We start from the raw sequence: 27,627 nt of genomic DNA, 5'->3' as shown, positions 1-27,627 counted from the left end.
CCTTTTGGATAAGTTAAATTTATAGAAGTTACCTAATAAACACAATTTAACTTTTAAATATTAATAGTGAGCAACTCTGTGTGCCTGACAGTGTGCCTGGCACATATCTGTGCTGACCACTGAGCTGTAGCGGCTGCTTGCTCTGCATTCAGAATTTGCTCGAACTTTTTTTTTAGATAGAATAGAGTCTCTCCACTGCTACTTCTCTCCTCTGCTACTTAAAATCTATGACAGTTTCCAATTCTTTAGGGGAGGGCTAAAACAAAGAGCTCAAGGTTAAATGAAACATGAGGGAGTTTAGTACCTCCCTGATTTTACAATTGAAAAAATGCCCCTGAAACAGGCGGCTCGAGTGACTTTTCCAAGGTCACACCGCTTGTTAGTGGCAGAGCCCATGATTCTTAATTCTGATTTTCATCCCACTCTGTTCAGAGGATATATTCCTTTGCTGGGCTTATCCTTGTCCTCTCTTAGGATAAAGACAGGGTAGAAAGGAAAGATCATGATGCTATCAATGTACAGAACATGACAGTGTTGTTAATGAGACCAACTGCCATGTATTGACTGGTTAATATCACTTTGGTTTCAGGTTGAACGTGGTGGGCTGAAGGCTGTGCGCCATCCAGGGTGTGTCATCAGAGTCCTCACTGTGTTGTGAAGAAACCCTTTCTCTGGTTCCTCCTCTCATCCTCTGCTTTCTCCTAGGCTCCCTGTGTCCGTCTTTGGAGAGAATGTCTATTTTAAATTGGACCAAGAGGTGTGCAATTTCAGGCATCTGCAGATAGGCGAGCACCTGGGAAAAGTTATCTCCCCTTCTGTCCCCTCCCTGCCTGGAAGGGGGATGGGGTGCTGGGGGAGTCCCACCGTCACTTCCGCCACCTTCATCCACCATCCTTCCCCCAGCCAGTCAGACGGTCTCAGGAGAAAACTTTGTGTCTTTGCCTCCACTTGCCTTGTTTTCTTTTCTTTCTTTCTTTTTTTTTTTTAAAGATTTATTTATTTGACAGAGATAGAGACAGCCAGCGAGAGAGGGAACACAGGCAGGGGGAGTGGGAGAGGAAGAAGCAGGCTCCCAGCAGAGGAGCCTGATGTGGGGCTCGATCCCGTAACGCTGGGATCACGCCCTGAGCCGAAGGCAGACGCTTAACCGCTGTGCCACCCAGGCGCCCCGACTTGCCTTGTTTTCTTAAAAATTATTTTTTATCATTCATTATTGAATTGTTTTTAGTAAAGTGTGCCTTAGAGATAAGGAGCACCACCCCCAGCAAACTAGAGGAGTAGTACTTTATCCGTTAATTCACTGCATTCAAACACAGGATTCTTCCGTGGGAGATTCTTCTAATTTGTTTGGACTGGAGTTTAAAGCAGGCCCATCCTAAACCTGTAAAGTATGCACGCTGCCCGTGACTAACCTCGTGACTAAGGGAAGAGATCGTTTGGCTTTAGAGTATATCCCAGACCTGCTAGACTGGCCATTTCCCTTGTCCTCCTAACTGCATTTCCCATCACTCAAGCTTGGGGACGATGTACGGGACCTCGCCCTTCCTGCTTCATGGGCCCTGATTGGTCCAAGTTAGTCAAGTACTCGTGCTCGGTGATTGGCTTATTCACCTAATTCTAAACCAATCAGCACGCGGCTCTCTCCGGAAAGTGGTTCAGGGGTGATCCAATCAGTGCAAAGCTTATGTCTTTCACTGTGTCCTGTAAACAGGAAAAAGAACGCGTGCGGAGCCCAGGGGAGGGTACCACTTGAGACTGTGGAAAGCCAGCCCGAGGTTGAAACCAAAGCGCAAAGAGCAGAGTCTCCAGAAACGCAGAGAACCAGAACCGGGGTCCTGACCGAACTCCTGGACTTTTCAGTTGTGTGAGCAATACATAGCCGCTGTTGCTGTTGTTTAAGCTAGTTTGAGTTGATTTTTGATTGTTACTTCTCGAAAGCCTACCAAAGCATCCATACCTTCCCCTGCCTGGCCCATGGTGGGCCTGAAATTCCTACCACTGGCCCTCCATTCCACATCTCCGTGTCGGACATGCCTTCGCCAAACTACAGGCAGAAGGGAAGGATTTAAGCTTAGACAGCTTATTCAAAGAATGCTTCTCCAAGAAAGTTCTGGGGACGCCTAACAACACGAATTTCTGAGCTCCGTTTGCATTTACCTCCTGCCGTTATGCCCCTTTTGCTTTTTGTTGTTGTTTACACAGAAAGACCACCTTCCATCTGGTTCTTATGTCCAATCCCACCAGTTTTCAAACCCCAGCTCAAGTGCTAGCTTGTCCCTGAAGCCTCCGCTGACAGCCTCCACTGGAAAAAGAACCAGCCCCCTCCCAAATGGTGGACCACTCACCTCAGTGTGCCCGGCCCACACTCAGTATCCCCCCGCAGACACACTCCATTGTGAGATGTTTGCCTGCAAGACAACTCCTAGGTTTATCTTCTGTATTCACCCCAACTCTCTCATATTGTGGCTGGGCCTTCCACATCTCTTGAGGAGGCAAGTTTAGTGATTGAAAAGAATAGGTTTTCCTTAGGAATTACAGGCCAAAGAAATGGCTAAAGCAATGGTTCTCAGGTGTGGTCCCCGGACCACAAGATCAGCATCACCTGGGGACTTGTCAGAACTGCAAATTCTAGGGACTTTCAGAACCAAAAACTCTGGGGGTGGTACCCAGTAGCCTGCGTTTTAACAAGCTCTCCGGATTCTGTTGCACTTTAAAGTTTGAAAACCACGGACTGGAGGAAAATCTTAAACTACTGACTGAGGAGCAAATGAGCCTGGTTATCCAACAGCAGGACTGGAGACCAAGTGAAGATCGAGGTGAGTTGTGGGTCCTTATCTCTAATGTAGGTTGGGCATTTATTTTCCTTTTTGCCAACCCTAAGATGACATGCATACTTTCTCCCAAGTTTCTTTACATTTCTGAATTTCTAGATTTCCTTTTTGGCAGAATTAAACCCAGCATAACAGGGTTCCTTGTAAACCTGTCAGTAGCTGAAGCAAAGAATTTATCAAGCTATTCTGATGTGCCTGGGCAAAAGCTGTGGCGTAGCTCAGTAAAAGTGCAATAATAAAGATGTGGATGACATTCTTTGGAGCTGGCCCATGAGGCCTGCTTGTGACCCTTGTCTGCTCTGTCCCTCTGTGCCTGACACGCCCTCACTCCAGAACAAGGAAGCACCCCATTCATTAGGCACTTTCATCAATGACCTTGAAATTCCAGCCATGTCTCCTGAAATGCCCACCCAGCTACTCTCTCTGCTCAGCAACCCCATGGCTAGCCCATTTCAAAGTGTTCTCGCATGCCCTTGCTCCACTACGCCTCTGTCTAAGCAAAACGGGAATCAGTGCAAGGCACAACTAGAATCTTTGAGGAAACACTGGACTTGTGCCTTCACTTTCATAATAATCACAGAGATATCACCTTGTATGCATAGAATTAACTTTACCCTCCATTCCTATGGATTATGAGAACTCATATTTAAATATGGTACTGATATATACTAAAAAGTATCACATCAGATGATGCTGAGAAATCTCTACCTCTCCTTTATAATAATACACCATCAACCATTTTCAAACAAAAAAGTTTTTCTCATTTATTGCAGATGCTTTCTAAAATATAATCCTCTTTTGTTTTGCTCTCAAACACACTGTTTTTAAGTACAGAAGATACCCCCCAAAAATCTAATTTCCTATGTTATTTTTGTTTAATCATGGCACCAATGTAAAAAATGTGTACTTTCCACTACTTTAATAGTTTATATTATGAAAGCATTCGGAAGTTTTAGCAAAAAAAAGAGAGAGAAGTTTTTTTAATTAACCAAGGAGAAGAACTGGCCTTTGGGGAGAAGCTAGGATGTGACCGATACCTTAGGTGTATTCACTCGTGTCCCCATCACTCCTGTCAGGGTGGCTATTGCTATCTTCATTTTATAGAGGAGAACACTGGAGTTCAGACAAGCTGGAAAACTGTGCTAGAGTCAGGATTTGATTGGAAATCTGCCCCTAGAGCCTGGACTTGACTCGGCACCCCCTGCTTCCCCTGCACCTCCACCCAGATTAGAACATCCACTGTTTCCTCCTTGCATCGGCCAATATACGTGTAGGTGTGCGTGGGGCGCTTCAAAACAAATTAGATGGGGGCGGGGGGGGGAGAGGAATTTTTGTAGGTGACAAAAAACAGGAATTCCACCCGACCTAAAAGTCTTCCCCAGATTGTGAATGTTTTGCAGTAACTTCAAAAGAACAGTGTAATTTGGCACCAAATTTGTTTTAATTTGTTTTAAATCCTAATTTCCAAGATCTGAACATGCTTCTTGACCATCAGTGCCTGTTAATACGGGATTTGTTAATTTGTTGATTCAGAAGGTCACTCACAACATCCTGCATTTTGGTTCAGAAGCCTCCCAGCAAAGCACCTCATTCAATTTACCCTTAGCTGGTATGCTGAAAAAAACATCTCTTACCGTTCCTGGTTACTTAAGCTTCAAAAATGAAGGATACCTTTCCTTAAGGAAAAGGTTGGAGAAGGGAAATATTAGAGCAGAAGCAGCTCTAAATGCTGTTCTTGCTTTTATCTATTTTTAAATGATTGCCAGATGTCTGTAACAGGCACCCTTAATCAGTGGATTTCAAGTTTAGATGTGTTCATCAAAACGCAATGTAAGCAGTGCCATTTTATCGATGGATTTTCTTGATTGACTCTTTGCCTTAGATTTTTAAAGAATCTGTTTAACCACTGGAGTACAATGTCATGCTTATAGTTAACAATACTGTATTTAACACTTTAAAATTCATCAGGAGTGTAGATGTCTTACCTCAGGGTTTTGTTTTGTTTTTTTTAAAGGGAAAGGAGAGGAAAGCCAATCTATTTAATGACTCAATGAATGTCTGCATCAGCCCTTTTGAAATGCCTGACGGCTTTCCAGCAATCTGCATTCCGGGTATCCTTCTGTGTCCACCCAGAAAGTGGGGATTTTCAGTCATTCATATAATCCAAGCAATAACTTTTAACTAAAATACTCAAATATTTCGGGCAAAAGGATCTGGGGCCTGAGTTACCTGGATAATTACTTCAATTTTTCATGTTACTTTGCAAAGCCTTTGCAAATCACTCCTTCGAGTCATTCTATGTGTTCGTTTTCTCTAAGTGTTGAGATAGTCCTGATGTGAAAGAGTCTATTTTAATTCCTGTCTGGCCAAAATAAACAGACATGAAAAATAATCATTTCCAAAAAAGGGTCTGAATGGACCTAAACTACAAATGATAATTTGGCCACTTTAAAACCCTAGATAGCCAAATATGCCAGATAGCCCCTCCTTGTTCCCTCCTGGTCTATTTCATAAGGAAATCATCGGCTTTGTTCCTTCTTGCAGAAAATGCAAACACCTATATATTAAAGCACAGCCATTCCTTAGTAAGAACCAAAGTCTGGATACTTACTTTTCAATACCTTTTGTCCAAGAGACGTGATAGGAGGGCTGGCTCGGCTGTGGGCTCCCCAGGCTGTGTGGGAGGTATTGATTGGGTGTCCCTGCTCCTGGGACTGGGGATTCAGAGGAGTGACAGGGTTCAGGGTCTTTTCCACGTTCAGGTCAAAGCACAGTTGGGTCTGTTTCCAGAAAAGCTCCTATCTTCCTAAGAGGGAAAATTCCATGCCCGGGGAAGTTCTGGAAGAAGACATTTTTTCCCTGCCCTTGAATGAACTAGGTCATTGCTGAAGCTGGAGAATATTTTTTAGCATCGCTGTGATGAAACTTGAGGGCTGTTTCTGCAGGAGGTGTGACACTTGTTGACGCCGCCGGGGAGGCCCTGGCAGAGGGGCCTGGTGAAATGCAGCTCCAGTGAGCTGACGAAATGCAGACGAGCTGTCCCTGAGGCTCGGGACACTGAGGGCTGCTCTGCAGGGCTGTGCGGGACCTCAAGTTTAGTGGCTTGCCTCTTAGAAAAGCAGAATCTTGCTGTCTGATAAAGTCTCTGAGGCCGGAGTAAGACCAGCAGTTCTCATACCAAGAACACCAGGCATCTGAAGTGCACATAGGAAACCCGTGGAGGGGGTTGAGGGGGTGGAGGGGAGGTGAAAAGACGAGGCATTGTGTTGTTCGTTTAGAACTGGTATTACCGTTGTTCTGTGAAGTTCTCTGAGAAACGCAGAAGCCACAGCAAGGCAGGATCCACCCTCCTCCCTCCTCCCCTCACAGTCCTCCCCCCATACCTCCCTCCCCCCTCTCAGTCTCTCTCTCTCTCTCTCACATACACACACACACACACACACGCACATGCACACGCACACACACATTTTCTCTCTTCCTATTTTGACTATAGTAGTAAGAAGAGAAGAGAGGAAGAACACTGTAGAAGAAATACCACAAATCCGTCAAATTGTCAAGAATTGTTCTTGTTACATACCAAAGTAGAATCTGTCACGCGGGCATTTCTTTTATTGAATTTTGTCCAAATCAAGACAGAAGATAAAAAATCCAGAAGTATTCTTCTGTAACTACTTTGCCTCTCTGGAAAAGTATGTGCCACACCTGGAAACAGACAGCTTGGAAAGAAACTTCTTAGGACACTCACAGAGACAGCTAAAATTAGCAGCTCTGAGTGGGTGACTTTGAAAGGGACATAACTGGATATATTCACTCTGTACTGGGCAGTATAATCCTCAAAAGCAGATTGTTCTTACATAGCACAGTGTGTACATCAAAAACTATTAAATATCAAGAAGTATGCGGTTGATGTGTTCTATTTCTCCATTTTATCTTCATGTGAGAAGAAAGATATTGAAAACCATGAGACTCTAAAATAATGACTGTCTCTTTGGGACCACATCTATAAAATGCAGCCGGATCCAGAATTTACCACCCCTTGGTGACGGTGGGCATCAGCTGGTTTTATTTAAAGCTGGATGCTCTTCATAGAGGCTCTTTCCAAGTAAAAGGAGAGAACATTAGTTAAGAGAGCAGATAAGAGGAAGGTGTGATGATAAAAAATAAATAAAAGTTATCACACAGCAGCAGGATAGGATAAAGACAAAAGGGTATCAATATCCCAGTGCAGTAGACAGACGGATATGGTCGCGAAAGAATTGTTGCCTGGGAGTTCTTAAATGAAAAAGTTGACGCTCATTATGAAACTTGCTTTTATTCCCAGCAAACAGTCTGAAAGATGGACTCCCTCAGCGCCTAGTAAAATAAATTTAAGGAGCAGAGGATTAAATAAATAGGGGGATCAAGGTCCTCATGTCATACGGTATATATATATAATATAATATAATATTATATTATATTATATATATATATATTAGATTTGCCTATATGTTTTATTCATCTCATTAACCTGCAGCCATAGAATTTCTGTTTTAATCTAGGGTTTGGGGAGCAGGAATAAAAGACAATCAGAAACAGGCCTTGGGATTAAACTCAATGAGGCCAGGACACTGTTCTGAATTTTCTGTGATTATTCAGAGGAGGGGATGGAAGGTTTAAGGTGTTGAAGAGAAAAAGGAGGGCATATATGTGTGCCCCTTCAGTAGCATCAAAAAATACCTGAGTTTGTGATTAAAAATGAAGACCTAAATATGTGTAGCATCATTCCAGGTAAGGTAGTATGGCATATAAGAAAATATGTGTAAGTTATCTGTTTTTCTGAAGCTAGAGGAGGAAAAACAAAACCCTCCCTTCGTAAGGGGATTGTCCATTCACAGAGCAGAGCTGGAAATGTATTTTTTATCAGATGTCTTTTAATTGCTTCTCTCAAAGGCCTTTGGGGCTTTGTTATTTTCTTGGTTTCTCAAATGAATGGGTGCCTCACAATTCCTTGGCTACTCTAGGCTTGCTGGGGACCAGATCTAGTCAGTTCCCAACTAATCTGAATCTTTAAAGCCAATTCATTAGGTTCTCAAGCTGCTTTTCACTCCCATAAATTGGGCTTGAATTGGTATGTGAGGAGTTTATCTGCTCATTTTATCCCTCCTGGCAGAGAAGGCCCTCAAATGTTCGTGTCTAATGGTACGAGTGATGAATGCCCTTTCCAGCAGAGCACATTCTTGGCGGAGGCTTGGTACCAATCACATGTCAGGTCAGATCAGATTTTCTGCCAGGGTCCTTGGGCCAAGCTGGAGCTGAGACAGCCACTCCAGCTTCAGGGCACAGTCAATGTTTGGGGAGAGTCCCCCACTACTGAGAACATCAGCTTGGGTTCCCTCTCTCAGCAGTCCATCCCTACCCAGGGCCCGGGGGTTTCTGCACTGTGTGTGGCATCTTGCCCGGTGGACACGACCCGAATCCAACTCTTGCAACCTTCATTCAGTTCCCCGTATTGCCAATCAGGCAGGTCAACCCAACAGGCATTTTGATCCCTTAAGTACAGTGGCAACGGAAATATCAATGTAAATAGGACTGTGTTCTCTCACGATGTTTTTCATACCAGGTAGCAGATAAAATTCTTCATGAGAATATGAAGTTTAAAAAATATTTGCAAAAGGGGCGCCTGGCTGGCCCACTCAGTGGAGCGTGTGACTCTTGATCTCGGGGTTTTGAGTTCAAGCCCCTTGCTGGGTGTAGAGATTACTTAAAGATAAAATCTTTATAAAAAATATTTGCAAAATAATTTTTAAAATGCAATTTTCTCAGAATTCATATATCCAAGAGGGGCTTTTTCAAATATATGAATGTTGTTTGGAAGTTAGATTTCACTTTCTCCCCAAGTCTCAAAATAATAAATAGGAATAGGTTCACAGAACACCTTACAGAAGTATTTAATCCATCATGTTCCCAAAGTACCCTATTTCAGCTTTACAAAACCACAAGTATCAAAACTAGGGTAAAATTCAATTTAATTAAATTCAATTTAATTAAATATGAAAGTCTAAATATCCAGACTTCAACTTCCAAGATAAAATTTTGGCACAGTTTTAGTTTCATTTTAAAAACAGACAATAAAAAAGAAAAGCATTATAACTCTCGGAACAGGAGAAAAATTACAATTTTCATAAATTTGTATGCTAAGCCCTAAGCCCAATATCACAATTACTAAGTAAAATTAACTGGTTGAACAATGCATGGAAATTTAAATTCTAAAAAATATTTGTGTATGCTGTTTATACTATTTTATAAATTTTTTTCTTTTTAAGGCTTTACTTCTGATTATAAGAACAATATAAACTCTTTACTGAAAATTACATACCCCACTACCCAGAGATAGCCACCATTTTGACACATTTCCTTGGATCTCTTTTATTTTCCCTTTCTGGATGCTTATACAGTCAGAAAGCGACATTAGTGGGTGAAAAGTATGAACATTTTCAGGTTTTGAAACATATCGCCAAATAAAACGCTAGCGGTTATATTGTATTACATTTCCACCAGCAGGTCTGAGCCCGCCCATTTCACTGAGAGGGCAATGCCTGGCACTAAGCACATCACTGAAAATGTCTGGCTAATCTAAGAAGCAAAACTGGCATTTTAATGTACATTTCTTAGATTACTAATAAGGCTTAATATTGTTTCATGAGTTCATTGGCCCTTTTACGGATTGTCTCTTTAATTTTTTTGGTCAACTTTGAGTATTTTCCTTTGGCACATATAAAAGCATTTCATACGTAATTTGCTGCAAATGGACCCAATCTTCCAATTTATGGCGTGCCCTTTTGTTTGTGAAGTTATGATATACAGAAGTTAGGAGTTCTTATTCACTAAAAATGATCTCGGGGTGAGGAAGGAAGGAGGAATTATTGTTTAATGAGTTCTGAGTTTCAGTCTTGCAAGATGAAAAAGTTCTGCAGTTCTCTTGCACAACAATGTGAATATACTTAACACTGCTGAGCTGCACACTTCGAAAAGGCAAATTTTGTTATTTTTTTAATGACAACAAAAAAGAAAACTATCTATTTCCTATGGTTTCTTCCTGGGCTTCTAAAGCCTCCATCCCTCCACACACTTACCCAGTATCCATGCTGCTACAGGCAGAGCAGAGAGTAAAGTTGGGTCTGAATCAAGCCTGTCCCCCTTTTTCATGTTATTTCATCTGTGCTAATGTCCTGGATCAGTTTGTGTCTTTTTCCTCAACCCAGATATCTAAGACTCTCGGGTTCCTTACTGCTGTATGGGCTTCCACCCTTTGCAACTAAGAGACTGATACAGATAGAATTTCGATTTGAAAACTAGATTTTCCCCCATTAAAAAAATATATATATGTATGGGGCGCCTGGGTGGCACAGTGGTTAAAGCGTCTGCCTTCGGCTCAGGGCGTGATCCCGGCGTTCCGGGATTGAGCCCCACATCAGGCTCCTCCTCTATGAGCCTGCTTCTTCCTCTCCCACTCCCCCTGCTTGTGTTCCCTCTCTCGCTGGCTGTCTCTATTTCTGTCAAATAAATAAATAAAATCTTTAAAAAATATATATATATATATGTATATATATATACACACACACATATATCTATAATGAAATGGGAGTTAAGACTTTTAACTGTGACTGAATAAAGAGGCTGGAAAATCTTCTCCCTCGAAAGCAACTATAAAGATGGATTATGCAAAAAATAAATAAATATGGATAATACAGACAAGCAGCCATTTTAGTGCTCTAGATATCAACCAAAGGCACGCAAAACTTTGAGAAGCACTTATGATTGAAAAAGTTCTCAATCTGGGACACTAACAATGAGTCTCTATGGCATTCTTGCCTGGACTTGCTCCCATTCCCCCACCCAGCTCCGAGGTCATGAAGGTTCTGCTAGGGCAGGCTGGGAGCATGAGCATTTTCTCTGCCATGGTCAAAGAGGACTCACTGGATTTGGAGCAGTGGAAAATACCCATACCCAGCCGTGTTAGCAATGGAAGTAACTCTTGGTAGCAGATGAGTGGAAAAGGCCAACAGCTCTACTAGCCTGAGAATGGGATTGGGGTTGTGGCAAGCATCTGTCTGGGTGAGGCTGCAGGCATGTGCAGTGGAGACCAGGGACGACCCAGCTATCCATCCACACATTCCCAGCATGCACAGAGGAGACATGAAAGGACCCAGCAGAAAGTAAGCATCGGGGCAGATTCAAACATGGCTAAAACTTGAATGTGTTCCCCTACACACACACATACATTGGCAGAGGATGGAAGGTTTACTGGCTCAAGCTATTTGAGCGCAGCCTCTGTCCAATCATTAGCTGACATGAGGCTATACAGACACAGGAGTGACCGCTAGGAAGCCAAGCTTTAAAAAAATGTAAAGAGGGGCACCTGGGTGGCTCAGTCAGTTAAGTGTCTTACTCTTGATTTCGGCTCAAGTCATAATCTCAGGGCCATGAGATTGAGCCCCACACTGGGATCCATGCTAGGTGTGGAGCCTGCGTAAGATTCTTTCCCTCTCCCTCTGCCCCCCCACACTCATGGCTCCCACATGCTCACTCTCTCACTATAAAAAAAAAAAAGGAAGGAAGGAAAAGAGAGCAAGAGAAAATTAAAGAAAACTGAATAGAAATATCTGTGTCCACACTTTAGGGTAGACAGATTTCATAGATTTATCTCAGGTAAGCTACTAAACTAACAAATAACCAAACAACAGCAACAACTTCTGTGTGCGTGTGGAGGGGGGAATGATTAGAATTCAGTTACCATACACACACACACACACACACACACACACACAAAAGAATTCAGTTACCACAATATATTATCTAAATTTTCAAGTTTTCCACAAAAAATTAGGAGACATGTAAAGAAATAGGACAGTGTAGTCTTACACAGGAAAAAAAGTAATCAGTAGAAACTCAGTATTACCCTGACACCAAAACCAAAGATATCACAAGAAAATAAAACCAAAGACCAATGCCTTTCAAAAACATAACTGCAAAAATCCTTAACAAAATATTACCAACTGAAATGAGCAACATATGAAAAGGACTATATACCATGACCGACTAGGATTTATCCTACTAATGCAAGGATAGTTTAACGCCTGAAAGCCAATCAATGTAGTACACTGTTATAGTGTAAAAGACAAAACTACATGATCATCTCAACAGAGGCAGAAAAAACATTTGGTAAAATACAACATCCCTTCACGATAAAAACTCCCAGAAACTAGGAATAAAGGGCATCTACAAAATAAAACAAAAACCCACAGTTAAAATTTTACTTAATGGTGACAGAATTGCTATGATGATGATGATGATGATGATGATGATGATGATTTCCCTAATGTCAGGGGGTAATCAAGACATGACTCTTGCTACATCTATTCAACAGTGTACAGGAGGTTCTAGGCAGGGTAATAAAGAAAAAACATTAAAGCATCCATATTGGAAAAAAAAGTAAAACTGTCTTCTTTCACAGATGACAAGATCCTGTATGTAGTAAATCCCAAGGATTCAGCAGAAAAACCACAACTAATAAACAAGGATAGCAAAGTCATAAGATGTAAGTCAATATACAAAAATCAATTCTATTTCTATATACAAACAATTCAAAAATAAAATTAAGAAAATAATTCCATTCACAATAGTATCAATAACTTTTAATTCTAAACAAACTGAGGGTTGCTGGAGGGGAGGTGGATGGGGGATGGGGTACCTGGGTGATGGGCAGTTAAGGAGGGCACATTGATTGATGTAATGAGCACTGGGTGTTATATGCAATTGATGAATCACTAAATTCTACCCCTGACACTATTAATACACTATATGTTAACTAAACTGAATATAAATTTAAAAAATACTTAGAAATAAAAAGAAGACATGTATACTGAAAACTATAAAACACTGAAAAGAGAAAGTAAGAAATATTAAATAAGTGGAGAGACATTCCACATTTATGGACTGGGAGCCTCAGTATTGTCAAGGTTACAATTCTCCCCAAATTGATCTATATACAGCACAGTCCCCATCAAAATCCCAGAAGGATTTTTGTAGAAATTGATAAACTGATCCTAAAATTTATATGAAAATGCAATGGAATTTATATGGCCAAAATAATTTTGACAAAAATCAACAAAGTTGGAAGACTTATACTCTCTGATTTTAGAACTTACTAAGAAGTCACAGTAATCAAAACAGTGCAGTACTGCCACACTATCATATAGAGGGATAGTCTGTATAGATCTATCAGAATCGAGAATCCAGAAGTAAACCCTTACATTTATGTTAACTGATTTTTAGCAAAGGTACCAAGCTAATTCAACAAAGGAAAGAATAGTCTTTTCAATAAATGGTGCTGGGATGACTGGATATCCATATGCAAAAAATCCTGAACTTTGCAACTTAACCTCATACCACACACAAAAATTAACTCAAAATGGGGCGCCTGGGTGGCTCAGTCGTTAAGCGTCTGCCTTTGGCTCAGGGCGTGATCCTGGAGTTCTGGGATTGAGCCCCATGTCGGGCTCTTCCGCTGGGAGCCTGCTTCTTTCTCTCCCACCCCCCTGCTTGTGTTCCCTCTCTCACTGGCTCTCTCTCTCTCTGTCAAATGAATAAATAAAATCTTTTAAAAAAATTAACTCAAAATGGATCACAGGGGGCACCTGGGTAGCTCAATCGGCTGAGCATCTGACTCTAGATTTTGGCTTGGGGTCATGATCTTGAGGTCATGGGATTGAGTCCTCATCGGGCTCTGCCCTGGGAGTGGAGCCTGATTGGGATTCTTTCTCTCCCCCTCTCACTTCTCCCACCCCCACTCGTGCTCTTTCTCTCTCTCTCTTAAAAAAAAAAAAAAGGATCACAGACCTTCATGTAAGTAAATGCAACAATCATAAACTTCTAGAGGAAAACACAGGAGAAAATTGTGACGTTGGGTTATGTAAAGAGTTCTTATATCACTTGTCCTTTCCATTAAGCATGATCCATAAAAGTAAAAATTAGAAAATTGAATTTCATCAACATTAAAAACTCTTTTACTTCAAACGACATCATTACACACCATATATTGGAAGAAAATATTTGAAAATCATATATCTCATAAGGGACTCATATCCGGAATATATATATGTGTGTATGTGTATTTGCATACACACACACACACACACACACATTCAACAATAAACTGACAAATAATCCAATTAAATAGGCAAAAGACTTGAATAGACTTTTCACCAAAGAAAATATACAGATGGCTAATAAGCATATGCAAGGATGCTCAACATCATTAGTCGTTAGAGAAACACAAAGACCACAGGGAGATACGACTAGGCACCCAGTATGATGGCTATAACAAAAGAGACAGACAATACAAGCGTCCATGAGGATGTGAAAATATTGGAACCCTCTTACAATGCTGATGGGAATATAAAATGGCACAGCCAGTTGAGAAAACAGTTTGGCAATTTCTTAGAACATTAAATACGTCCTTATCATATAACCCAGTAATTCCACACCTGGGAATCTACCTATGAGAAATGAAAACACATGTCCCGACAAAATCCTGTATTCCAAAAACTAGAAACAATCCAAGTCCCTGTCAACCAGTGAATGGATAAAAAGTACGTCCATACATACAACAGAATACTATTCAACAACAAAGAAGAAAGGACAAACTGATAGATGCTATAACTTAGAAGAAACTCATATTGTGCTAAGTAAAAGAAGCTAAACACAAAGGACTACTTTTGAATTATTCCTTTTATATGAAATGTCCAAAAAAAGGCAAATTTATAGACACAGAAAACGTATCTGTGGTTTTCTAAGTCTAGAGGTGGGTGGGGGTTTAGCTGCAAAAGGCCATGCAAGGGGGTGCCTGGGTGTATCAGTCAGTTAAATGTCCAGCTTTTGGTTTCGACTCAGGTCATGATCTCAGCGTCCTGGGATCAAGCCCCACATGGGCTTCACACTCAGCAAAGACTCTGCTTGGGATTCTCTTCCTCTCCCTCTGCTCCTCCCCTACTCATGCATACGTGCTCACTCGCCCGCACTCTCTCTCTCTCAAATAAACAAACCTTTTTAAAACATGGATATGAGGGAACTTTTTGGAATGATGGAAATGCTCTAGAACTGGATGGTGGTAATGGTTACACAACTTTAGATATACTAAAAAGTATTGAATTGTACACTAACAGTGAAAGAATTTTATGTAAATTATACTTCAGTAAAGCTGCTTAAAAATAGACTGAAACAGTTAATGGATCCCTTGCCTATCCTTCTAAAACAATTTTTATTTGTACTTTATTATTTTTCAATTTTTCCCAGCTTTATTGAGGTATAATTTATATACGGTTTGCAAATATTTTCTCCTATTCTGTAGGTTGCCCTTTCACTCTGTTGATTGTTTCCCTGGCTGTACAGAGCTTTTTAGTTTGATGTAGTCTTTCTAGTGTATTTTTGCTTTTGTTGCCTGTGCTTTTGGTGTCGTATCCAAAAAAGCATTGCCCAGATCAATGTCAAGAAGTCTTTACCCTATGTTTTCTTCTAGGAATTTTATGGTTTCAGATCTTACATTCAAATCTTTAATCCATTTCAAGTTACTTTTTTTGTATAGTGACAGATAAGGGTCCAGTTTCATTCTTTTGCATGTGGAGATCCAGTTTTCCCAACACTGTCCTTCCCTCATTGTGTGTTCTGAGTGTCCTGGTCAAAGATTAGTTGATGGTACATGCATGAGTTTCTTTCTGGGCTTTCTATTCTGTTCCATTGGTCCGTGTGTCTGTTTTTGTGCCAATATCATACTCTTTTGATTACTATAGCTTTGTAATAGAGTTAAATCAAGACATGTGATGCCTCCAGCTTTTTTGTTCTTTCTCAAAATTGCTTTGGCTATTCAGGGTCTTTTGTGGTTCCATATGAATTTTAGGATTGTTTTTTCTGTTTCTTTAAAAAAAATGTCCTTGGGATTTTTATAAAGACTGCATTGAGGGATGTCTGGCTGGCTCAGTCAGAAGAGCATGTGACTCTTGATCTTGCGGTCATGAGTTCGAGCCCCACATTGGGTGTAGAGATAACTTAAAAAGAAAAGCTTAAAAAAAAAAAAAAGATTGCATTGAATCTGTAGATCACTTTGGGTAGTGTGGACATTTTAACAATATTAGTTTTTCTAATCTGTGAACACAAGATGTCTTTCCATTTATTTGTGTCTGCTTTAATTGCTTTCATCATTGTTTTATAGTTTTCAGTGTACAAGTCTTTCATCTTCTTGATTAAATTTACTCATTAAGTATTTTATTTTGTTTGGTGCTCTTGTAAATGGAGTTGTTTCTTAACTTCCATTTCAGATAGTTCATTATTGGTGTATAGACATTCAACTGATCTTTATATGTTGATTTTGTATCCTGCAACTTTATTGAATTTGTTTATTCTAACAGCTGTGGGGGGGTTGTTTTTGTTTTTGTTTTGTTTTGTTTTTGAAGTATAAGATCACATTATCTGCAAACAGAGGTAATTTTCCTTCCTCCTTTCCAGTTTGGCTGCCTTTGACCTGACCTTTATTCTTGAGTCATGTCAAAAAGCATAGGACCTACTGGATAAACCTGTGACTTTGAATGATTACTTCGGATCTCAATTGCTATAAGCCCAAGAAACAGATACCTAGTGAATAAATTCTCCTGAACATGATAGTCCTCATGACAGATACCCAGAGAGCCAAAAGTCTAAGACAAGAATTATCACCAGCCACCTGGTGTGACACTTGCTCGTTTGACAGTGTCATTATGCCACTCTCTTATGCAACAGGGCAGCACATGAGCCTGTCCTCCAACAAACGTAAAGGTAGCAGGGGAAATGGTGTGCTCTAAAGGGACTCTGCAAAGGCCAGGAGAAAGAGCTCCTTGTGCTCCTTTACCTCATGTTACCTTCAGGGAGGTAGCTTTGCAGATCTGGATGCCCAAGATTCTGCATTAGTAACAGTATTTTTAAAAGCACAGTAAAACTTACATAATCTTAAATCAGGGTTTTGGCGAACTATTATGTTTCCTATTCCTACCACTTACTTTTATAGTTGCATGGTCAATTAAGGGAGTAGTCAATTCTACCTAACTGATAAATGGGCAGGAAACATGCAAGATCCTTACCTAGAGCAAAATTTCACAAAAGAGGTTCCCTCCAAATCACAGCTTTCTGAAGCGGTCTACCCCTGTTGTCTTCTCTCCCTTTCTTGAACTCCAGAGTCCTGTCCAAGCTTCATGCAGTTCTATCCCTGCCTGTGTGTAGAAGATTCGAGTGGCTCAGTTCTGAGCTTAGTTTTACCAGCCCGGCAGACTCCCGTCTTTGCTGCCCCCATCAGAGGGCTTGTGACTACAGCCTTGAAAACATGGCTCTTCTTTCTATTTCACAGATACTTTTCTCGTGAGGTGTCCAAATGGGTCTTCCCAAGGACACAAAGAGAACCTTCCTGCAGGGTGAAAAACTGTCCTCTCTGACCTGCAAATTGTGGCTGCATATGCTAGTAACACCATAACAGCCAGTTAACATTTGTGTTACACGGGCACTTCTCCATATGCATTTACTCGATGAGGGTTCATTCGAGTCCATCTTTTGCTGTCCAATTCCCCCCATCCTGAAGTGATGGGACCACAGCAGTAGCCCACCAGCCTCCTCTTTCCAGGTCTGTCACTGTCGCCACCACTTCCCAACACCACAGCCAACATCGGCTGAGGCTACCAGCCGACAGCCTTCAGACCAGTCTTCTAGAAACACTGTTGTTTTTCATATTTCTCCCTTGCCGATAAATCTTCAGTGACTCCCCATGGTTAATGGAATAAAGCTAAACCTCTCAGGTGGACATTCCCAAGTCCTCTATTGTCCTGTGATGAGAGCCAGCCCGTGGGGGTCTTGTTTCTGGATGACTCTGCTCTTCTGTGGGGAGGGTACAAGCACCCTGTATTCAAACATCCATCCTGCCTGGTTCCTCAGCTTTCTTACCCGTTTCAGCCATACCCTTACCCCAGTCGATGGGTAACCATCAGAGCTTAATCAATGACACAGACTGTCAGTGGCGCATGTCACTGGCACCTCAGAGACTTCTCAAAGAGAGTTTATTTTATTAAGGGGACTGTGTGAGCACGCATTGCCAGGACAGTAAGATCTTGACCAGTAGGTCCAAATGCTTTCACTGGCTTCTGCTCCCCCTCTTGGCACTCTGTCCCCACCAGGCCCTTCTCTTCGTCCCCCCACCAACACACACACAACCCGAACACCCCATGTTAACCTCTCTTATTGCGTCTTTGCTGACCAGTCCTTCCACGCCCTCCGAGGCTCAACTCGAGGGTCACCCTCCTGCTGGCAAGCTCCGATCCAACATTCCTGTGCCTCCCTTCTCGGAACAGACAGGGCACTTTGAGTTCCTTGAATTCTTAAAACTCAGAGTGGTGAGGGTGGGGATTTTTTTAAACACTGGGCAGGAAGACCGCGCAAGGCTGTGCTTACCTCCTCCCTGCAAATCCACTCTGGCCCCGAGGAGGAGGGTGAAGCAGGCTCAGCCAACTCCATTCTGTTGCCGCCCCTGAGCGCTTGGTCTGTGCAGCTGCACTCACGCAGTCCTGGAGGCCTGAGGCCGTGGATCCATCCCCTTGTGGTTCCAGGAGGGCGCGATCCATGCCCCGCCTGGAACCGGCTCTGTTGTGGTTGTGCTAGACACACCTGTCTAGACTTACATCTGAGACGCATTTGACACTTCTTCCTCCTCCATTCCATTTCCAGCCTAACGGGAGCAGAGGAACCCTCTTTTCTAGAACATAACTGCAAGGGCCTTCACAATGACCTAATCCAACTTCCTCTTTTTACCCAAATTACTCATTCCGACAAGCCCAGATTCAGACAGCGGAGCGGTGGGGAGTACAGAATAAGTCTGCTATGTTCTGAAAACTGCACCATTAAAATAAATGAATTCCTGATGATGAGCAAACCATCTGTACTGCTGCTGACGTAATCCTTACTTGTGCCACGTTGCTCCATTACCCACCGTCGGGCCAGCCCCTTTCACTGCAAATAAAATGTCTCAAACCCTAAAAGCCCTGAGGATTTCCTCATTTTGACTTTCCCCCCACACAGGAAAGCTGAAATACTATAACGACATTGCTTTCCATTTTTATCATTGACGTAACAACTTACTCCTTTACTTCACTCAAGTGTTGGAAACAATGATTAGTATCAACCCCTTGGTTTTCTCAGGGGGTTAACTCTCCCTCCAACCGGTCTATAAGCTTTATGAGAAACACCCGCTCACCCTACTGCTCCAGTACTTAGCAGGCAATGGCTCAAGCTGTGGTCGTTGACTAAATGAATGGACGGGTCTTAGGTATTAGAGTTTTTTCGCGGCGGTGTATTGCTCATGCTCTCTCGAAGGACTAACTTCCTGAAAGGCGGGTAAAATCAACTACGGTTATTCTGGGAAGCCTAAGGAGGCCCAGCTCCAGCCCTGGGAAGGACTGAAAGTTGTGAAGTGTCATTCCCTAGATCTTTTCTTGCAATTCCATTTTCTCCCCCATTCCAATATTCCCTCTGCCCTTACCATGCAGTGTTGGGGGAGTCCTCCCCATAATCTTCATACCAGTATAGAAGGAGCGATGAGAACAAAACCTACAGTGTAGGGTATTTTCCTGTCATTCTATCTGGAGTTTACATTGACCTTAAAGCAGTTAGTTTTGAACTTCATTGTGCATCTGAATCTCCTGGGGCTCTTGTTCAAATGCAGGATTTAAGGGTCTATTCCCAGAGATTTGGACTAAGTGGGTCTGAGTTCAAGGACACAAATCTTCATTTTTAACAACAACCCCTCCCACGCACCCCATGCAAGTAGCCGGTGAACCACATGATGAAAATCATGAAGACACTGACGGACAATCAACCACATTTCACCACATCGTATAATTAGATTTAGCCCCATATTTCTCTGTTCTACTTTAGGCCAGAGTAGAAAAGTCTGTGATAAACTCATACCATTACAGAGTTAGGAATGTAATGCCTTAACTTTGGAGAATATTTGCATTTTAAAGAGAATGCCCAAAGAAGGCAAATGTTTACCTAAAAGACGTGAAACTCGAAGGGTTCACTTGGAGACATCACCGTTGTTGATGAAAATCAGCATTAAGGGGGGAAGGGGCAGTAAGAAGACACCGTCTTTAATGTTCAAGGTACTCCTGTACTTCTGAAGTAAGGGAGACCCTCAGTTACCTGGTTAGACAGTCTCTATCTCCTTAAGTTTGCTTATACAAAGCTATTTCAAGGGTGGGCTTCATAATCTATTGTTACGGCTTAGATCACTGGTAAGAATTAATTATGCACGAAAATATTAAACTCAACCCACTTTCATTAGCATATCTGCCCCTAGTTGGGTGGCCCTGGACACATTTTTATCTCCCTGAAACTCCTTTGGTAAATGAGAATGATTACAGCTTCATCCTTAGGTTGATGTGGCAATGAGTTACTTATGGAATGTTCCTAACACATTACTTGCTATATGGTAAGTGCCCGATAATTGTTAGTAATTGACACTGTGTAGGGGGAGCTGGGCACACAGACAAGCAGAAGACAGAACCTCTGCCCTCATACAGGCCTAGGGAGCCAAGACAGTATGCAGGAGGGACTCGCAGAGGGAAGAAAGGGGGAATGGGGTGAAGGATGCTTCAGGGCGGTAACATCTCAGGGGAGGTCTGAAAGATGACTAGGCACTTTGGGGAGAATGATAAGGGGTCTACAGAAGAACATTCTGATAGAAGTAACAGCTTGTACAAAGCGATGTGTGGAAAAGCTTGGCTTATTCAAAGGAACTGCAAAAGGAGTCTGGTAGAGCTGGACTACAGTTAGCAGGACGGCAGCAAGGATGGCCTCGTGGGCCTATGACCTGTGGGGTCACACTAGGCCTCTTGCTCACATTGGCCACATGTTTGGTTTAACATTCTGCTGTTGCCACCATGGAATTCTTAATTATTCCTGAACAAGGGGCCCTGCGCTTTTATTTTATGGTGGGCCTGCAAATTGTGGAGCTGGTCTCAGGAGCAGATATGATCTGTGCTTACCAGAAAATGTAAGTGTGGGATGATGAGCAAGTTACTCATGGGAAAGGAAATACAGGTAATTTTTGGAGGCTAATTCATGTAAAAATTAATGTTGGTCCCAGAAGGAATCTTGAGGATCATTCTCTCCAACCTTAGAACTCAGCAAGCAGTCAGATCTCTTCAACCATCCATACATGTGTACATCAGATGTCGGCCGATGGTGGAGAATGTCTTTTATCTTAGCTAAGAAAGTGTCAGATGTTTTACTCTTCCAGTGGTGACTCCTCCCTGAAAGTCTTTTGTGTACCCACTCCTGCCAGAATAAATAACTTGTTCTAGAATATTCTCATGGCATCCCTGTAAGTGAGTCTCATATTTTTCAGGTAAATGTCTAGAAATGGAATTGCTCGATCAAATGGTAAGTGCATTTTTTCATTTTGATATATATCATTAAATTGTTCTTCAAAGAGTTTACAAATTTACATTCTTCCCAACAATATATGAGATATCAGATTTGAAGCATAATCTAGTATCAGAATTTTTTATTTGCCAATTTAACAGTGGAATTAGCATTATTCTATTACTTAATTGCGTATCTGTTATTTAAGAAGAGGTAAAGTATCTTCATTTATTCAAAAACCATTTGAATGATTTTTGTCTACAAATTGCCTGTTCATATTCTTTGCCCATCTTTCTGTTGATAATTCATCTTTTTAAGTTATCTTGTAAGAGTATTTTATGTTAAGAATGATACCCTTTGTCCTTAATATAGTTACCAGTTTGTCACTTGCATGTTTGTGTTATGTATGCTGTTTCTCCACAAACAAAATCTTCATTTGTATGTACACAAATTCACCAATCTTCTCTTTTAAGTCATCTGAGATTTTTCATATTCAGAAAGCCCTTCCTGCTCTGAATATAAAGACATCCTCCTGAATTCTCTTCTTCTATCTTTAGGGTTTCATTTTTTAAAAATATTATATAAAATGTTGATACAGTTGGAACTTGCTTGAGTGTGATGCATGAGTTAAGGGAACAATTTTTTCCCCATTTGTCTCAATATCCAACTAGTCAAAATCAAATTTTTCCCACTGATTCAAAATGCCGTCTTCATTGTAACTCAAGTTCTCATCTATTTTGGGTCTCTTTTACGGTCCTGTATTCTGTTCCATTGCTCTGCCTACCCATGTGTGACATAAAACTATTTTAGTATTTATGGGTTCTTTAATCTATTCTGATACTTGAAAAGGCTGGTTTCTTCTTCTTTTTTTTTTAAAATAACTTTTATTTTGTTATATTAGTCACCATACAGTACATCCCCAGTTTTTGATGCAATGTTCCATGATTCATTATTTGCGTATAACACCCAGTGCTCCATGCAATATGTGCCCTCCTTAATACCCATCACCAGCCTATCCCATTCCCCCACTCCCTTCCCGTCTGAAGCCCTCAGTTTGTTTCCCATTACTCTTGATTTTCAAAAACTTCCTGGTTGTTACCTATTTACTGCTCCATATGAACTTTATAATCATCCTATCTGGTCCCCTCCACCAAAACCCTGTTGGGGGAAATGATCAGATCTGACCCTCAGAAAGATCATTCTGGCTGCAGTGTGACGATGCATACATGGGGGAAGACCAGCAAGATGCCATTTTAGGGAGTTCGCAAGAGAGATGAGGGTTTTGGACCAGGATGGTGGCAGCAGAGACAGAAAGGAAAGAGGATCAAGGGCCAAGGAGAAATAAAAAGTGGCAGGACTTGGTGATGAATATGATTTGGCAGTTTCAGAAGAGGGAACTGGTTTTCTGGTCTTGCCTGGAGCAGCTCTGGGATTTAGTCCAGTTCTGTAAAGGCCCCAATCTGGATCAATCCAAGGATGCAGGGTTAGTTTCGGAGTTGCCCTGAAAATCAGGGTCCTCTGAGGAAAAGACATAGAGCTCTTCTGTAAGGAAATATCATGGGTTCAGACAAGACACCCCAAAGTGAATTGCCTCCCCCCCACCATGCCCTGTATCAGGAATACCAGACCAGCTTCGAAAGCATTTCACATGCTGTGGGGTGTACCCAAGTGGCAATAGTGTAGTCTAAGACATTCTGTCACATCACATCTGGGACCTGCAGATCCAACTTGGGGTTAGTGAAGAAAAAAAAAGTTCATAAGTTTTCCTTTCTTCATTTCCTTAAAAAGTTAAACATAATTACTCCTAGGTACATACCCAAAAGAATTGGAAGTGGGGAGTCCATGAGTTCCTTGCACAATAATGCTCATAGCAGCACTGTTCACAATATCCAAAGGTAGAAACAGCCCAAATGCCCATCATCAGATGCATACAATGGAATATTACTCAGCTTTCAGGAAGAGTAACATTCTGAAACACGCTACAGCACGGATGAACCTAGAAAGTGAAATAAGCTATAAAATAAAAGGACAAATATTGTATGATTCCACTTATATCAGGTACCTAGAATAGGCAAATTCATAGAAACAGGAAGTCAAATAGAGGTTGCCAGAGACCAGAGGGAAAGGGAGAAAGAGGGAGTTACTGTGTAACAGAGAGCTTCTGTTTGGGAGGATGAAAAAGTTCTGGGAATAGATAGATCGTAGCTATGGTTTGCACAGCACTGAGAACTTGATGCCACTGAATTGCACACTTAAAAATGGTTAAAGTGGTAAATGTTATGTATATTTAACCAAATTAAAAAAGAACATTTTTCTAATGTTTTCTTTTCTTATGAAAGAACATGTCACCACTGAGACACACTACACTGGTGTGATTATGACTATAAATTGTATTAGCTCTCTGAGATCTAGGTATGACAGAGTAGGCAATACACTCACCCAAAACAATGCAAAATATTTTGGGAAACAAACTATATAGCCCACATCTCCGGAAATCCCCTCCCAAGTAGCTAACCACAAAGGGAGGAAACATAACAGGGTGAAACCAAAAGTTTGCAGCCAAATCTCAAGAGTCCACGTTATTTCATTCGATACTAGGCAAGCGCAATGCAAGTGTGCACTCAGGAATGATGGGATTGGAGCATTAAAGCTTTCTTTGCCTTAGTCTTTCTTTACCCCATATTTTAGGGATACAATTGTCCCCAAATATCTTTTGAAGCAAATAGGTCTAAAGCATTCAGTTACACAGAAGATACTTCAAACTCACTGGACAAATCACCTGAATATTAAGTCACCAGAATCAGGCAGTATCTATTGACGAGCTCTGAAGACAGTTGGGAATGAAGCTGAGTTACTGTTGGTCAAACTGATGTTACAAATGACCTCAGGCTCAGTCGAGTGGGTTAAGTATCTGCCTTCAGCTCAGGTCATGATCTCTGGGTCCTGGGGTCCAGCCCCGCATCGGGCTCCCCGCTCAGCAGGGAGTCTCCTTCTCCCTCTGCCACTCCTCCCTGCTTGTGTGCTTTCTCTCTCTCTCTCTCTCAAATAAATAAGATCTTTAAACAAAACAGCAACATCAAAAATGACCTCAGGCTAGAGGCTATTGAGCTGAGTACTACTTCCACACGCACAAATTATTTCTTCCAGAGATACTGTTAGTGGAATCTGTCATAAGGTGTAGGAACATCTAAATGGAGCTGTAAGCAATCCATAGAGTGAACAGTAACATGCTGCCCAGAAAAAGAAAAGCATAATTCATTCATATTGTGCAAATAAGTGGATATGAGTTACTGACAATGATAAAGTTCTTTGGCAGAAATTTTCTAGAAGCAAGTTTTTCTAAACACATAGTTTTCACAAGGTTAAAGAATGTGTAAAGGTCCAGTGTGGGCTCAGTGGTAGTCAGTGAATCCTCAGTCATTGCTGATAGCAATCAAAAGTGTACAGCCACTTTGGAAGAGTTTGGTGGTTTCTTACAAAACTAAACAAACCCTTAACCATACAACCTCACAATCACGATGCTTGGCATATACCCAAAGGAGTTGAAAACTTGTGTCCACACAAAAACCTGCCCACAGGTGTTTACAGGAGCTTAATTTATCATTGTCAAAACTTGGAAACAAGCAAGATGTCCTTCCATAGGCAAGTGGATAAATACACTGTAGGACATCCGGACAATGGATTATTATTCAGCACTAAAAAAGAAACAAGCTATCAACCATGGAAAGACGTGGAAGGACCTTAAATGTATATTACTGAGTGAAAGAAGCCAATATGAAAACACCACATACTGTATGATTCCAATGATATGACATTCCGGAAAAGGCAAAATTACGGGGACAGAAAAAAAAAATCCACAGTTGCCAGAGATGAATAGGTGGAACATGCAGGATTTTTAAGAGCAGTGAAAATACTCTGTATCATATTATAATGATGGATAGATGTCATTATACATTTGTCTAAACCCATAGCATGTATAGCACCAAGAGTAAATTTAAAGGTAAACTATGGACTTCGGGTGCTTATGATGTGACAAGTAGATTCATCAATTCTAACAAATGCATCATTCTGGTGAGTGATGCTGATAATGGGGAAAGCTATATATGTGTGGGGACACGGGGTATGCAGGAAATCTGTATTTTCTTGTAAAATCTCAGTTTTGTTGTAAACCTAAAACTGCTCTTAAAATATGACTTTAAAAATAGTATGAATCGATCATGTATCCACTTAGAAAATAAAGTAAAATAGGGGCGCCTGGGTGGCTCAGTCGGTTGAGCATCCAACTCTTGGTTTTGGTTGGGGTCATGATCTCAGGGTCCTGGGATCAAGCCTCGTGTCTGGCTCCGTGCTTGGAGGGGAGTCTGCTGGTGGATTCTCTTTCTCTCCTTCTCCCTCTGCACGCACATGCACTCACTCTCGCTCTCTCTCAAATAAATCAATAAATAAAATCTTTGAAAGTAAAATAATTAAGAACCTTACAAGGTGTTTTGTTAAATCACCTACAGAAAGATGTTGTGAATTGAGACATAGTACCTGGAGACAGATCGGCTTCGGCAATGAAGGGGATCAGAATATGCCCCACCAAAATACGTCGCTTTGGTGTAATGATTATTTTAAGCTGAAGACATCTTTGGGACTCAGCAGATGGGGGGAGGGGGTCCGGCTCTGGGAGCTTCCCTTATCTGACTAAAGCAGCAATTTCTGGGAAATCAGGCTGCCATACATTCCTATTCAGAGTTGATCTACTCTGAGAAGGGAGAACAAGAATAAAACCTACCCCAAATCCCTTTTCCAGGGCAGTTTTGTGACCCTGAAGATGGAAAGACCTCTCGTACCTGTATAGACAAACGTTATCACAAACCTTCTTACCCTCATCTTTTTTCCTAAAACCCATTTGCCTTTCCTAAAGGAACCTATTTTAAAAGTTACAAATCTTTTCTAAGAGTGACTTACTCAACATTTTTGATGCTAACATTTTCTCCCATTTTCATATTGTTTCTACTGTAAATAAAAAAGAGATGTAAAAAAAAAAAAACCATTTGTTCTGCCCATAAAAAGACTTTTCTTCCCCCCTCCCTTTCTTCTACTAAATTAGGTATATAATCCTTTAACTCCAACCATTTAAGAAGCCAGCAGCTTCCTATGATGGTTCTCTTGTGCATACAAAATAAACCTTTTCTGCTGTTCATCTGTCTTTTATCAGTGTAATTTGCAGGCCCCAATTACTGAACGTAGGAGGGTAGAAGAAACTTTTTTTTCCCCTCCCCTACTGCAAAAAGGGGAATTTGTTGGCTCAGCCAACTGAACTGCAGAACAGGTAGCTATGAGCCAGGCTCAGGGATGACCACCACCAGGGACTGGAGCACCACCCATCCTTTCTCCACTTCTCATTTCTCCTTCTCAGTGTACCAGTCACTTTTTCCTGCCACATCACTGGCTTCTTCCACACAGCCCGCGGGGACATGGCCACCAAACAGCTCAGATTTATAACTCCCAGTTTTGCCACCTGACACAGCCTGAGACCCTCTTCATCTGGTTGAAGGTCAAAAATTCCCAGGACTGGCCCAGCTTGGAGAACATGCCTACTTCCAGCCAATCACTGAGTTAAAGAAACAGACTGGTAAGAAACTGGAGGCTCCCACTGAACCACACATTGAGAAGCAGTATTTCTGAGATGGGAGTTCTACTCTAGGCAGACAAAACAGTAACCACCCACTGAATTGTGCTTCCAAACAGCATTGTGAAGACCTCGGAAACAGCGGCCTCACAGGGCGCCCTTGGCATTCTGAATCCTCAGTTTCTCGGGCATCCTGAATCCCTGGATTTCTCTGCTAATCAGTTAGCAGGAGTGAGTGGGGAGCTACAGAATCCTACCACGAATCCCAGTCAGTCCATCTGGAGTCTTTTTTTAGCTTGTCAACAGTGCTCAACTCCCAGAGAGCTGGACCCTTCTTGAGTCTATCTTGCTTGTAATCAGAGGATTTCTGGGACAATGTTGGCCAATATTCTAGATTCCCATCTTCTCTAGTATATAGCTCCTAAGTTTTCCCCCCAATCTGTACTCCCTTGATTCCGTGTCCTTCGTCTTAGAAACCCAGACCTCCAACTAAACTGTGCCGTGCTCCTTTGGAGTGGACCTTGGATTACACATTATCAAATGATGATAATGGGGAGGGGGTGAAGATCAGCCCTTGTTGCCCCACTCTCGGCCCACTGCCAGCTCTGTCTTCATCTGTCCTCTCGGCTTGGTTCCCCTGCTGCTGAGACCTATCCTGCACTGTTGCCCACAAAAGAACGTAAGAGAAGTGTCTTTACACTTGTGAAG

At 41.6% G+C, this 27,627-nt stretch overlaps 1 protein-coding gene across 4 annotated transcripts in view; it reads left to right on the top strand.

Moving 5' to 3' along the window:
* Positions 1-1,182: 1,182 nt before the first annotated feature.
* MALT1 (MALT1 paracaspase) overlaps positions 1,183-27,627 on the top strand; it is a 94,558-nt gene continuing 68,113 nt past the window's right edge. Inside the window, exons 1-3 of one of the 4 annotated variants that reach the window (XM_040632473.1) lie at positions 1,183-1,864; positions 2,717-2,816; positions 21,286-21,320. The gene's annotated coding sequence lies outside the window, so the exon portion shown is untranslated. Of the gene's footprint in view, positions 2,817-21,285; positions 21,321-27,627 lie in introns of all 4 variants that reach the window. The other 3 variants (XM_040632475.1, XM_040632472.1, XM_040632474.1) reach the window with 3 other exon arrangements.

The sequence above is a fragment of the Ursus maritimus genome, unplaced genomic scaffold (genome assembly GCF_017311325.1).
Source record: "Ursus maritimus isolate PB19 unplaced genomic scaffold, ASM1731132v1 scaffold_18, whole genome shotgun sequence".
Lineage (NCBI taxonomy): Eukaryota > Metazoa > Chordata > Mammalia > Carnivora > Ursidae > Ursus > Ursus maritimus.
The sequence above is the reverse complement of the archived record's forward strand: the minus strand, read 5'-3'. Positions and strand labels throughout refer to the sequence as shown.